At 45.5% G+C, this 11,699-nt stretch overlaps 1 protein-coding gene across 9 annotated transcripts in view; it reads right to left on the reverse strand.

Annotated features, from left to right (window-relative positions):
• RERE (arginine-glutamic acid dipeptide repeats) overlaps positions 1 to 11,699 on the reverse strand; it is a 405,018-nt gene that overhangs the window by 14,248 nt on the left and 379,071 nt on the right. The window lies entirely within an intron of this gene.

Consider the following 11,699-nt stretch of genomic DNA (forward strand, 5'->3'; position numbering starts at 1 on the left):
GGGAGGAAAGATATCATTTTAACAATACAGCAAATGAGACTTTTTAAAGAAAGGGCACCTGTGGCACCCCCATTCCCTCAGCTTCTGCAGGCTCCTCTCACCCCACACACAAATGGCATGTTCGGCTAACCCTCGCTGAATAAAGACCAATTTGTTACAACAAACATCTCAAGATAAAGTCTCCTTACCTGGAATTAAAAAAAAATTCACAGCAGTGAGAGGACCTATATCACACTGCTCTTCTCTAATAAATCAACATTGTAGACAGTCAATTAACTTGATGAACTACCAGATCCTGGGATGTCGCCCTGGGTGTGTCTGTACCCCTACTCTCTCACCATTCCCTGTGTTGTGAATGTAGTAGCCAAAAAATGAGAAAGCAAAGATCTTCTCCAGTAACCTGAGATGTAGCTGAAAAGACTCGTGCTAGAAGGACTAAAATAGATAAGCCAAAGACACGCAGCTGTCATGCGACAAAATCTTGTGATTGTCAAGAGCACCCAATCCAACCAGGTTTCATCCAAAACAGCCCCAGAGGCAATGGCCTTAGAACATAGTAACAAGAGAAGTGGGTAGACTTTGGGTGGAGAAATGGCTTCTGCAAGGTAATGGCTTCTGCAGGTAAATGCGTATGTGCAGAGCACTTGCTACCCAGAGCTGGATGTTAGGCCTGTGCATTTTTGTGAGAAGTGGGACTGCAGCTGTCATCAGGTCCTTAAAGGAGTGCAAGAACTTCTAACTGGCCTATCGTACACCTATGGCATGTATCTCTTAGAGCTTTGAATGTGTTTCAACCTTCCCAAGCACTTAATGCTCAACAAAATGCCAACACTGAACAGATGAAGCACAACGCCAGGCCAACGTGGTGAGGGAGCCAGCTTCCAAGGAAGAGCACATTCATGTCCCTACAGGTACACACAGGTCCCCACCCCTCAATTCCATGACATGGCAAGTGAACGATGAGGGAAAATACAGACACTGCCCTCGGAATTTCTGACTCCTCTATCATATCCTATGCTGCAAACGCAGGCTACCGCTGACCCAGAGTGACTGGGGCATCCTGAGCCCCAAGGTCATGATCTGGGAACCTCCTAGCTCCTGCCACGTCACTTCCCATCTTCCTGACTTGGGAATGCACTGATCTATAACTGATCCCTGGGTGCTGGCTGGAGGGAAAAGACTCATAAATCCTGCTAGGGAATTCAGAGACCTCTGCTAACACAAAACTGACGAGGCCGTGGTATTCCTATGAGAAAATATGGAACAGAAGTCAAGGCAGGGCAGGTCACTCTCCAAACACACTTTCAGAGCAGCATGTTCATCAGCTCAGAAGGGTGGCTCAATCTGAAGCTTGAAAGAAGCATGGGAAAAAACTCAAAGTGGTTCCTTCCACCTCCTCCTTTAGCCGGAGTCATTTTACAGGCCATCAAATAAGTAGTATGGAACCCATACTACTAAGTGAAGTATCCCAAGAATGGAAAAACAAGCCTGGGATGTAAGAGGAAATACGAAGCTAACAGGAGAAGAAAAGGAACAAAATTCAGAGAGAAAACCCTGGTAGGAGGGCACTGCTTGGGTCTATGCCCAGCCTCAGAGTCTTACTTGAGGCTGTTAAAAAGCAGCCACCCTGACATTTCTAAATAGCATTTGTCTGTAATGCAATATTGCTTCACGCAGTTACAATCGATTATTTCTATTTCTCAAATATGAATGCTTTGAAAGAGTCTCAAAGGGTTTTAAAAGATAGCATAACTTGCAGATTTAAAAAAAGGAGAAGCCAGGGCTCAGTGAGGCTAAGGAACTGGCCCAGTGCCAGACCAGACAGCAAAAAGGCTCAGAACAGCCAGGCTGGCCTTTTCAACCTGGACTCTTACACTTGTCCTCTGTTAGCATGTAAGAAAATCAAGACCCCAAAGAAGTAAACCTAAACATTGAAATCAACATCAACTTTTAGTTAAGACTTAAGTGACAGTTTCTGAATAATAATCAGAAGTCCAGATTCCATCAGCAGAGTGCCAAGGATCAAAATGACCAGGCAGGAAGGACCCTCCTCCGCAGCTCTGAAATCACAGTTGATGAGAAAATGAAAGAATATAAACTTAAAATTCAGGAAGGTGTGGGAATGACTCGAACTGTCACACACTGCTGGTGGGAATGTAAAATGATCAAACGACTTTGTAAAAACTATTTGCCAGATGACATCTACCACATGACCTAACAGTTCTACTCGTAGTTGTTTACCTAAAAGAAATAAAAACATGCTCACACAGGCTTTCACACAAACGTTCACAGGAACCTCATTCTTAATAGCCCCGAACTGGAGACAACCCAGATGCCCACGAACAGGAGGATGGATAAACGGATTATGGTATACCCATCCTCTGGAATACTACTTGGCAATTAAAGGAACAAATTACAGATACACAGACAGATTTTAAAACATCATGTTAAATGAAAGCAGCCAGACACAAAAGGGTGCCCACTGTATGATTCTATCTTAGAAAAGGCAACTCTATAATCACAAGAAACCAAATCAGTGGCTGCCTAGAGCCTGGAGGGTGGGGGACAGGAAACTGCCTGTAAAAGGACCTGAATAAACATTTCAGGGTGATGGAAATAGTCTATAAATTGATTGTGGTGTTATTTACATGAATGTATACAGTTGTCAGAAGTCAATGAACTGTGTATTTAAAGTGGGTGCATTTTTGTGGTGTACATTCCATATACCAATTATATGTCAAAAAGACAACAAATCCAGGCCAGATTTTATTAGCTGCCTCTCAACCACTGTAATGTCTACCAAGGGATTAAACACTGGAATGGAGCGAATCTAGGAGGATTAGAAACAGCATATTGGTGACTGCATGGGTGGCGAGGTCTTGAGCACAAACAAAAGAACATGTCGGGGAAAGCTTTGGTTCTACAAATAAGGAGTGAAGCAGCTCGCGGCCTCACCAGGAATGAAGTCAATTGAACTTTAATCAAACATGCATAGTGTGTGCTGCAGAGACCCGCTGCACATAAATTCAGGGAACAAAAGCTGTTGCAGAAATCAATAGCTTACTGAAACATTAACACAGGCAATCATTGATCAAAAGGCAGCTCTACAAAGGCAGCCTTGCAAATTAGCTCCTGCTTTTGTTTGCAAGCAAACACAGAGGTATAATGTTGTTGACATGAATGGCCTATAATGATCATTTTGTTCCCGATGCTCTCACCTCATCTCACAACAAAGTCTCACAGTCAACACATCTTATATCTTGGTACTATAATTGCACACAGCATGAGGGACTAAACCGGTTCACTAAACTGGTTAGTGCCTGGACAAAAAAGGGAAAAGAAAGGGGCCATCTCCAATCAACAATGTTACAGGCTGCAGCTTTTGCTAAGAAAAGTGCTCAACTTCATTGGTGTATATTTAGCAGATTCTCTCTCAACAACTCCTTTTTCTTTTTTTGGGTGGGGGGAGGGCTAGATTTTCTCCACACATCATAAACAAAAAGCCATTGGCAATGACTTGAGCTTCTAGCAGAGAGAGAACAGAGAGAGACAGAGTTCATAGGATTGATCTTTAGCTGTTATTAGGAAATTGCAAGATTATTTTCCTGTTATTTCAGCAAGGCTGCCCCTTTCTTTCTCCCTCTTACGGGACCTTGGGGGAGTGAAAGTGTAGAACAAACTGTTGAATGGGGAAGGCACTGGAAACCTTCTGAGTATCAAAGACTCATTCTTAGCAAGTCCCTAGTATTGGGCCTAGGCTCTCTCTTATTCCCTGGCCTAGCACTAAAACTCTGCAGACCCTCTGGGAGGCTAATGTAGAGGCAGGAAGAGGTAAGGCAGTTATTTTGTCCCATATTAGAAGCATAGGGTACACCTAACATTGAGTCCAAATTTTTTTTATAACTCTATTATTATTACCATATTCCCCAAAGAAGTCTGGGTATCCCCTGATGAAGGGGTGAAGGTGTGGTCGAAGGTAAGTTCTAGGGACCCCAGCTGGCCTTTTGTTTTTTGAAACATGGTCTTACTTTGTTGCCTGGACTAGGGTGCAGTGATGTCATCATAGCTCACTGTAATCTCAAACTCTTGGGCTCAGGTGATCCTCCTGTCTCAGCCTCCCCAGTAGCTGGGACTACTGGCGTGCACCATCATGCCTGGCTAACTCCCCCCCTCCCCTTTATAGAGACAGGGTCTCACTATGTTGCTCAAGCTGGTCCTCCAACTCTTGGGATCAAGCGAAACTCCCACCTCAGCCTCCCAAAGTGTTAGGATTACAGGCGTGAGCCACTGTGACTAGCCTTTTTTCTTTTTTAAATAAGTCCAGGAATGCCTCAGTCTTTTGGAAATAACCCTATATACACTCACCCCCTTTTAATTCAGTGCACAGAACAGGGCTCCTTTATCTTCCAGTCTTACAATACGGTTCCACCACCAGCAAAGAATGATGAGGACTGCTGGCCTTAGAGCCACGTTGAGCAAGGCCCTGAACTTGTGTCCTGCCTCCTTGTACATGTGAGGGGTGGGGGAGAAATGCAGGCAGCCAGGCAAGGACCTAATCCAGGTCCCTGCATTGCGGCAAGTGCCCAGGTTCCAGCCATGCCACCGCTGTTGAGGGTCAGCTGCAGCTCATTTCTTCTTCACCATCAGAGTTTTCAGAGATACCCTTTCTGGGCCAGGCAAGGCCCACTACAAAGGAGGGGGCAGGAGGAAGAGATAGGGTGGGGAGGCATGTCTGGGAGCTGCTCCTGTTTAGCAGGATGATAAACAGCTTCTTTCTAAAGTTGTGTTACAGGTCAGTGTCAGCTGAGCAGAAGGCAACTATGTGAGGGCACAGGGCCCACCGGGGGCAGGGCTGCCGAACACAAACCTTTGCACCCAACTGACCCCAGGCAGGGCTTGGAAAGTAAGCAGTTAGAAGAAATTAATTCTTTAAGAAATATGATTATCTGATCCTATGCTAAATAAGTATTTTAACATGAATGTGGAGAGAAAGAGCAGCTAAATAATCTCTACACAGTGCCTTAAATCTCAGTGCTAATGTGCAACGAGTTACCATCAAAGTGTGTTCCCCTGCTGAAACTGTCATTTGAAAAAATGCCCTACAGTTATCATCCAGCCCCTTCTTTGGTGGTCCAGGTAACGGGGATGAAGAAACCCACCACTTACTTAATGGACGGAGTGATCTAAACCTTTTTTTTTTTTTTAAGGTGTATTCTTCCAGTGAGAAGTTCCAGCAAGCAACAATAATTAATTAAAAACAAGGCCTCAAACTAAGCAGGGGCAGGGAGGGAGAAAGAAAGAAACATGGTTACGAGCTGCTTCCTCAATCCCAGCCCAGAGAGTGGCCAAGGCCATGAGGAAATGCGCTCTGGCCATGAGAGCCACGTGGGGGAAGTCTGCCTGGACACTGTCCCCTGGAAGAGCCGCTGCTGCCAAGTGCAGTCCTCCCCCTCCACGACCACCTCTGCCTGGGAGTCACAGCCGTGTTGTTTCAAGGGTAGTGAAGCAAGTCAGTAAAATTTCCTGGCACAGAATCCTATGCAAGTCATTCTTTCCTTTCACTCCCTGACGATTCAACGGCTGGGCCTGACAACCGTTCAGAACATCTGAGGTGAGAAGTTGGGCCCTGGGCAGAACCATCAGCCATGTTCAGGAGCAGCCACCTTTTATAGATCTTTTTCCAGCAGGCAACTGGTTGTCTTCCAGTAATGACTCTGGTAATTAAGGCAGTGTTCTCCTGGGCTCCTTCTTTTGTTAACCAACCGAATCCCCTAATCCCTAAAGGAGCCCGACACTGTCAGCAGGCTCTGCTGCTAATCGTTAAATACCACCTCCGTGGTCTCCGAGTGCATTAGGGAGAATGATGATCTGCTTGAAGGCACATAGCAGAGAAGTGGCATTCTGGGCATTCTGGAATCACAGCCTCCTCCTGCGTTCAAGAGGCTGGAAGGGCCCCTACTCTAACACACCACCCAACAGGAAGCCCCCAGATGAGAGGACGCAGCCTGCTTCCAGGAATGGCGATCCTTCTTCGCCACCTCTGTCTCCTCTTTCTGGGAAAGGCAAAGGGAAGGGAGGAAAGTGTGTGAAGGTCTTGTGGGTTTGACCTGTTATAAATAGGTTGGGCCAGACTATGATGTTCATGGAAATGTCCCTAAATCCCAGGTACCCTTTTTAAGCTTTGAAAAAACAAAACACAACAAAACAAAAATACCTAGGTTAGGCAGGTTTACATTTTTTTTTTTAATTATTACCGCTACACTTGTACAGTGCAAAGCAACTGGAACAGTCCAAGATTTTTAACCAAAATTGCAATGATATTTCCTAAGCTCTGTGTTGTTTCACGTGCTCACCTCAGTCACCTGTCGGTCCTATCTCTGGCCCCATATCTGCACTAAGATGTCTGCACCTGAGGTCCTGCTACAGCCCTTCCCTGGGCTGGCCTGTCCCCTCCTGCACAGAGATGAGGTTAGTCTTCCCAGAGCCCAGCTCTTGTCATTTCCTCTCCAAACTATAGAAGGCTCCTCAAGGCCTAAAAAACAAAGGCCCAGCTGCTTTACTGCTTCTTCCAAGCCTTTCTCTCTGTCCCCAGAAGACCTTTCTACGTATTTCCCACCTCTCATGGCCTTTGGCCAGTTTGCTGTTCCTCAGTGCTTTCCTCCTGCCTGCAGGGTACAGTTCCATGGACCCCTTACCACCCCATTTCCTTAGTGTCCAGAGCCACATCCTCCTCACCACTCAGGACTCAATTCATCACAGATGTCACCTTCTTCTCCTTGAAGCCTTTCCTTTCTCTCTCTCCCCAACCACTGGAAGCGATCTTGATATCGTTTTTATCTCTGTACATCTTCACTCTTGCCTCTGCCCTGTACACACAGGCTCCCCTGGGCTGTAACCACAAATGAGTTCATCTAACTTCCCACAGTCTGTGTCCATCTCATCTGGGAGTACCCCACAGGTCAGGAACAACATCTTGAACATAGTACGTATTCAGTAAACATTAGATGGAATGATTATTTCCTGGGAATTGAAATTTACCCTAAATTAACTCCAAAAGGATAAAACTTTTGAGAAATGGACAGGATCACCAACTTACTGTTTTGCCAGGTAAGATCGTTAGAAATAACTGCCTCCTGATCTCATTATTTCATAAAAGAAATGGCGTCTTATCTCCAAAAAAAGCAAAAAAATACAGACTTAAATCTCTGAATAAAAGCTCCTTATTTTGACTATATTCACTGTTAAGAAAAATGACTACATTGTTCTTACTGTTGTTTTACTTCTTGTGTGCCAGTGTTTGGAAGCAGGTGCTCTGCAGGTAGGTGTCCTGGGCTGGGGGGGGGGGGTTAGGAAGCCACTATCCATACTTCATCAGCTCAGTGGCTTTATTTACAAACAAGCAAACCACCTTTTACTTGGCATGAAATCTACAATGATGACAGCTAAGCACTATAAATATGTGCTTTCCATATTTTAATATATTTAATCTTCACAGACACCCACATAGATAAATACCTTCAGTATACCTGCTTTACAAATGAGGCAACCAAGGCACAGAGAGAGAAAGCCACATGGCTAAGCTCACAACTTCAGGTGGCAGCCTTGGGGGGGGGGGGTGTCTGGTTCTAGATTCTAATGTTCTTAACCATTATACTCTGCTATGATGCTTCTCTAAAAAGTTTGACAACCATGGTTTAAAGAATTAAGGAGAAATAATCATCCAGATTTTTAAGACTAAAGATCTAATTTGGGTTATCTTTCATCTCTGGCGTTCAACACAGTAACATCTTAAACCTTTTACCTTGACCTTCAATAGTCATGGATGAAGAGCACAAAGACCACCATGCATCCTGGTAGCAACTGGCAGCCAGTATTCCCACCTTAGGTGGCGCCCCCACCCTCAACAAGCACCCATGAAGTTCACAGGTGCACTTGCCTGAAGCAACTTCAGGGGTGCCAAAATCAGAAACACATTAGGGAGACACAAGTGCAGAATCGGAATTATGCTCATGCCTACAGAAATATTTTTTCTGTCTCCTATACCATGAACAAACTCTGTGGACTATGTCTGACTGACACCCACAGCCTTCAACCATGAGCACGACCCCACTACCTACTCACCAAACCTCAAGCCGTCCGCCAGCTTCTGTTACAGGCTGCTTCTGGCTCTAGGGGACACGTGGCCCAGAGATGTGCCAATAAAAGGCCTTCACCTGCCTCTTGATCCAGAAGCAGTGACGCTTGAGTCTAGACAAGGCACAGTCCCTAAAGGGATATGGGCCCTGCCCCCAAAAGACTTCTGCACATGCTACAGACTACAAAGCTTTGAACTGTGTTCAAGAGCCGCAGGGGTGGGTCTCCTGACCCTCTGAGCCCTAGGTGGTACACCCTGCAAGCAGTTTCATCAAAAAATGTATCTATTGATCAAGTCATAGATGGAAGACTCTTCTACTTAACCAAAAATAATAAAAATAAATAAATAAATAAGATTTGGAAACTGCCTGTTTGAAGACAGAAATAGATCAAGGCCATCACAAAGCCAAGCCTGGACTGAAGGGCTCCCACCATATGTGGAGGTCACCCCACCTCTGGCACAGGAGCCCTGGGCAGTCTTGACACAGCAGTGAGACTGGCCCTCACCTCACATGGAACCGACACACAGGGCCCATTTGCAAGCCTTTATTTTTAGTTTTCCTGAGCTGTTTGTTTAAATAAAGACTGTTAACATTTTAAGTGTAATAATGGCAAAACCAGAAAAATCTCATTTTCTCAGTAGAGCCTCCCAAACCCCAAGAATTCATTTGTTGACATCAGTTTTCTTTCCCACAAGCCGAACACTTCATTATTTCCTGAATTCACTTTACTGAAGTTCAGCAATAGGGCAAGTGGGATTTCACTGCTGTTGGTTCTATCACATCACCTTTCTTAATGTTTTCTAGTTCCTGTAACAAAACCACAAAGAGGGAGAAGAGAAGAAAGGAAAAAGGAAGGCCATAAAGCTGTTAAAACCACCAATTCTCTATCTCGTAAACATTTTTCTATTTATTGGCCTTTCATTATATGTGCAATCTTATTATCCCTGCACAGCATCAAAGTGACATCCGTCAGGGTCACCCTATAAAATATACATTGGCAATGTAACATTTAATGACGGGAGCGGATGACAGATGAAGGATGAGAGAGTGTGGCATGCTGCAGGCCGTTTTAAAGGGATCATCAGTTATATCTGTGCATTTCCCGAGGTGATAATTGAATGACAGGGGCTGGAGGGAAATCCATTTTTGAGCTCAGAAAGGATAGTTAGGAGAAAAATGTTTTTGTATTGGAATCATGTAATGACTGCCAGGAAATGAGAACAGCTACTTTAACAATATTGCTTCTTATATTTTATGGTTTTTATGGATGCACAGCAAATTACCATGTACAACCCATTTCTGCAAGTTGAATTTTTAAAAAAAGGACTTCCTCATTACAAAGAAAGGACGGAAAGAGTATTTAATTTTGTCATTGTATCATATTTGCTTAATAAAAGGAGAAAAGCAAAGATTACTCTTCAAAGCACAAAAACACAACTATCTATAGTACCACATCCCCCTTTTTAAGATGTGAAACATCTCTTTCACCTGAATTTTGGATTTAATCTAAGGCAAAGATCTTAGAAAAATTCAGACAAGCTTGCAAAACCAAACACATGCTTATCTTATCTGTGCTCTTGTGGCAAACACAGGGCCAGAGCATTTGTTTAATAGAGCCTTTTAGCATAGAAATTCCAGAAAGGAAGGTAAATAAAGGACAGCAGCTCACCCCAAATTCATATGTTGATGTCCTAACCCCAGTACTTCACAATGTGACTTTATTTGGAGACAAGGTCTTAAAGAGGTAATTAAGGTAAAATTAGGCCATTAGTGTGGGCACTAACCCAATATGACTGTTGTCCTTATAAGAAGAGGAGATTAGAACATAGGCACAAAGGGAAGACCACGTGAGGACATAGGGAGAAGATGGCATCTATGGGAGAAGCCTCAGGAGAAACCAACTCTGCTGACACCTTGATCTCAGACTGAGAAAATAAATTCCTCCAGAGCTGTAAGAAAACTGTTATTGAAGCTGCCCAGTCAGTGGTATTCTGTCATGGCGAATACCACAGGAGGCTAATGCCATAGGAGGGTAATACACAAGCCTAAGGACAGGGCTTAGTGTTTAGCTTCAAGGAAAGGAAAGGATCTGCCAGGAGGTGGTGCCGGCAAGACCACCAAGCCCTCCAGGCTGTGAGAAGGGCTCACGGAGCTGACTGCCAGCTGGGAAGGAGTAGAGTTTGACTGGGGGAGAAGAACAGGTGCCAAAGGGTGGGAAAATGGCAAAATAACCAGCCACTCACAGAGCTGGCCACTCTCCCTACAAGTGGGGCTGAACCCACCCGCTTATTCTAGCAGCTCTAAATGGCAGATGCCAGGCGGTTCCCCACATGACTGCTGCATTATGACCCGGAAGAACCAGCCCAAGCCTGAAACACCTCACAGGTACCTTGGATCTGTGACACAGCTGGATCAGCTAAAGGGACATAGGAGGGAAGGAAGAGAACCATAAGATGGACAAACAGCTGACAGTGAACACAAAGGAAAAATCCCCCCAGAGTTTCCTCAAGCCTGTTTTTGGCCACTTAATTCTTCTGGTCAGTTTCCACACAAAAGAGCCAAGCTCCATCAGGCCTGCGCTAGCCCCTGCATGGCATTCCCCACGAGGCTGCGATAAGGGGACAGGAAGGTCGTACAGCCCACACTTTAGGACAAACACGTTTGAGGCATTCTAACCACAGCAGCTCTGTCATCTGGGGTCTCTGAGTGACTGGCCCGGATTCCTTACATGAACACACACATTGCAGTTTGGAAAACGCACGTGCTAGGAACCACCAGGGGTTTAGGTTATGATTCACGGAAACACTGTGGATTCCCTAACCACAGGCTGGAATATAGGCCGAAGGTTCTTTCCTCCTGGTCCATACCTAGGCCTCCTCAAGGGTCCTTGTGAGAGGTTGGCTAGCTCCCCCATAAGAGGGCCAGGAAGTGTGTGGTTGGCACTAGCAGCCCATGCAGGACGCTGCAGTGGGGAGCCCTGGAAGGGCACACGGACGGTCTCTGTCTGGGGACTCCTTTCAATCTGCGGCTTAGGAAGCGGCTCCTTTGGCAGCACCCCTGACCCTGAGGGAACTTGGGAAGACAATGCTGCCCACTGCGGGGCTGATCACCCAGAAGACAGCTGGAACCCTCCTTGGCCACTTAAATTGTGGCAGGAAAGCTTCTAGGGCTGTCTGGGATCATGTCTCCCTAACACAGTACACCACACACTTAAAATCAGCATACCTTATATTTGCATCAAAATCTTGGCAACTCTCGTTCTGGAGAAAAAAAAATCACCACTGTTGTGGTGACAGATGGCCTCAGTCACGCCACCCTAACATCCCCCACCCCCGCTGACACGGACGTGGCATGAGGGAGTATTGTCAAAGTGCTGCCAGGAGACACTTCGACCCCCAATGCCTCTACCCTCCTCATGCTTATGTCAAGGTTGGTGTGTGACTCAAAGGTGTTCTCAGCCCTTTCCTGGGAAGTAATGTTTCCTTCATGCCCCACGTGGTAAAAGGTCACTATCAGGCATCAGCTGTCTCTAGCAGGGTGCCACACAGAGCAAGGGAGGCTGCC

This window comes from Microcebus murinus, chromosome 2 (genome assembly GCF_040939455.1).
Source record: "Microcebus murinus isolate Inina chromosome 2, M.murinus_Inina_mat1.0, whole genome shotgun sequence".
NCBI lineage: Eukaryota > Metazoa > Chordata > Mammalia > Primates > Cheirogaleidae > Microcebus > Microcebus murinus.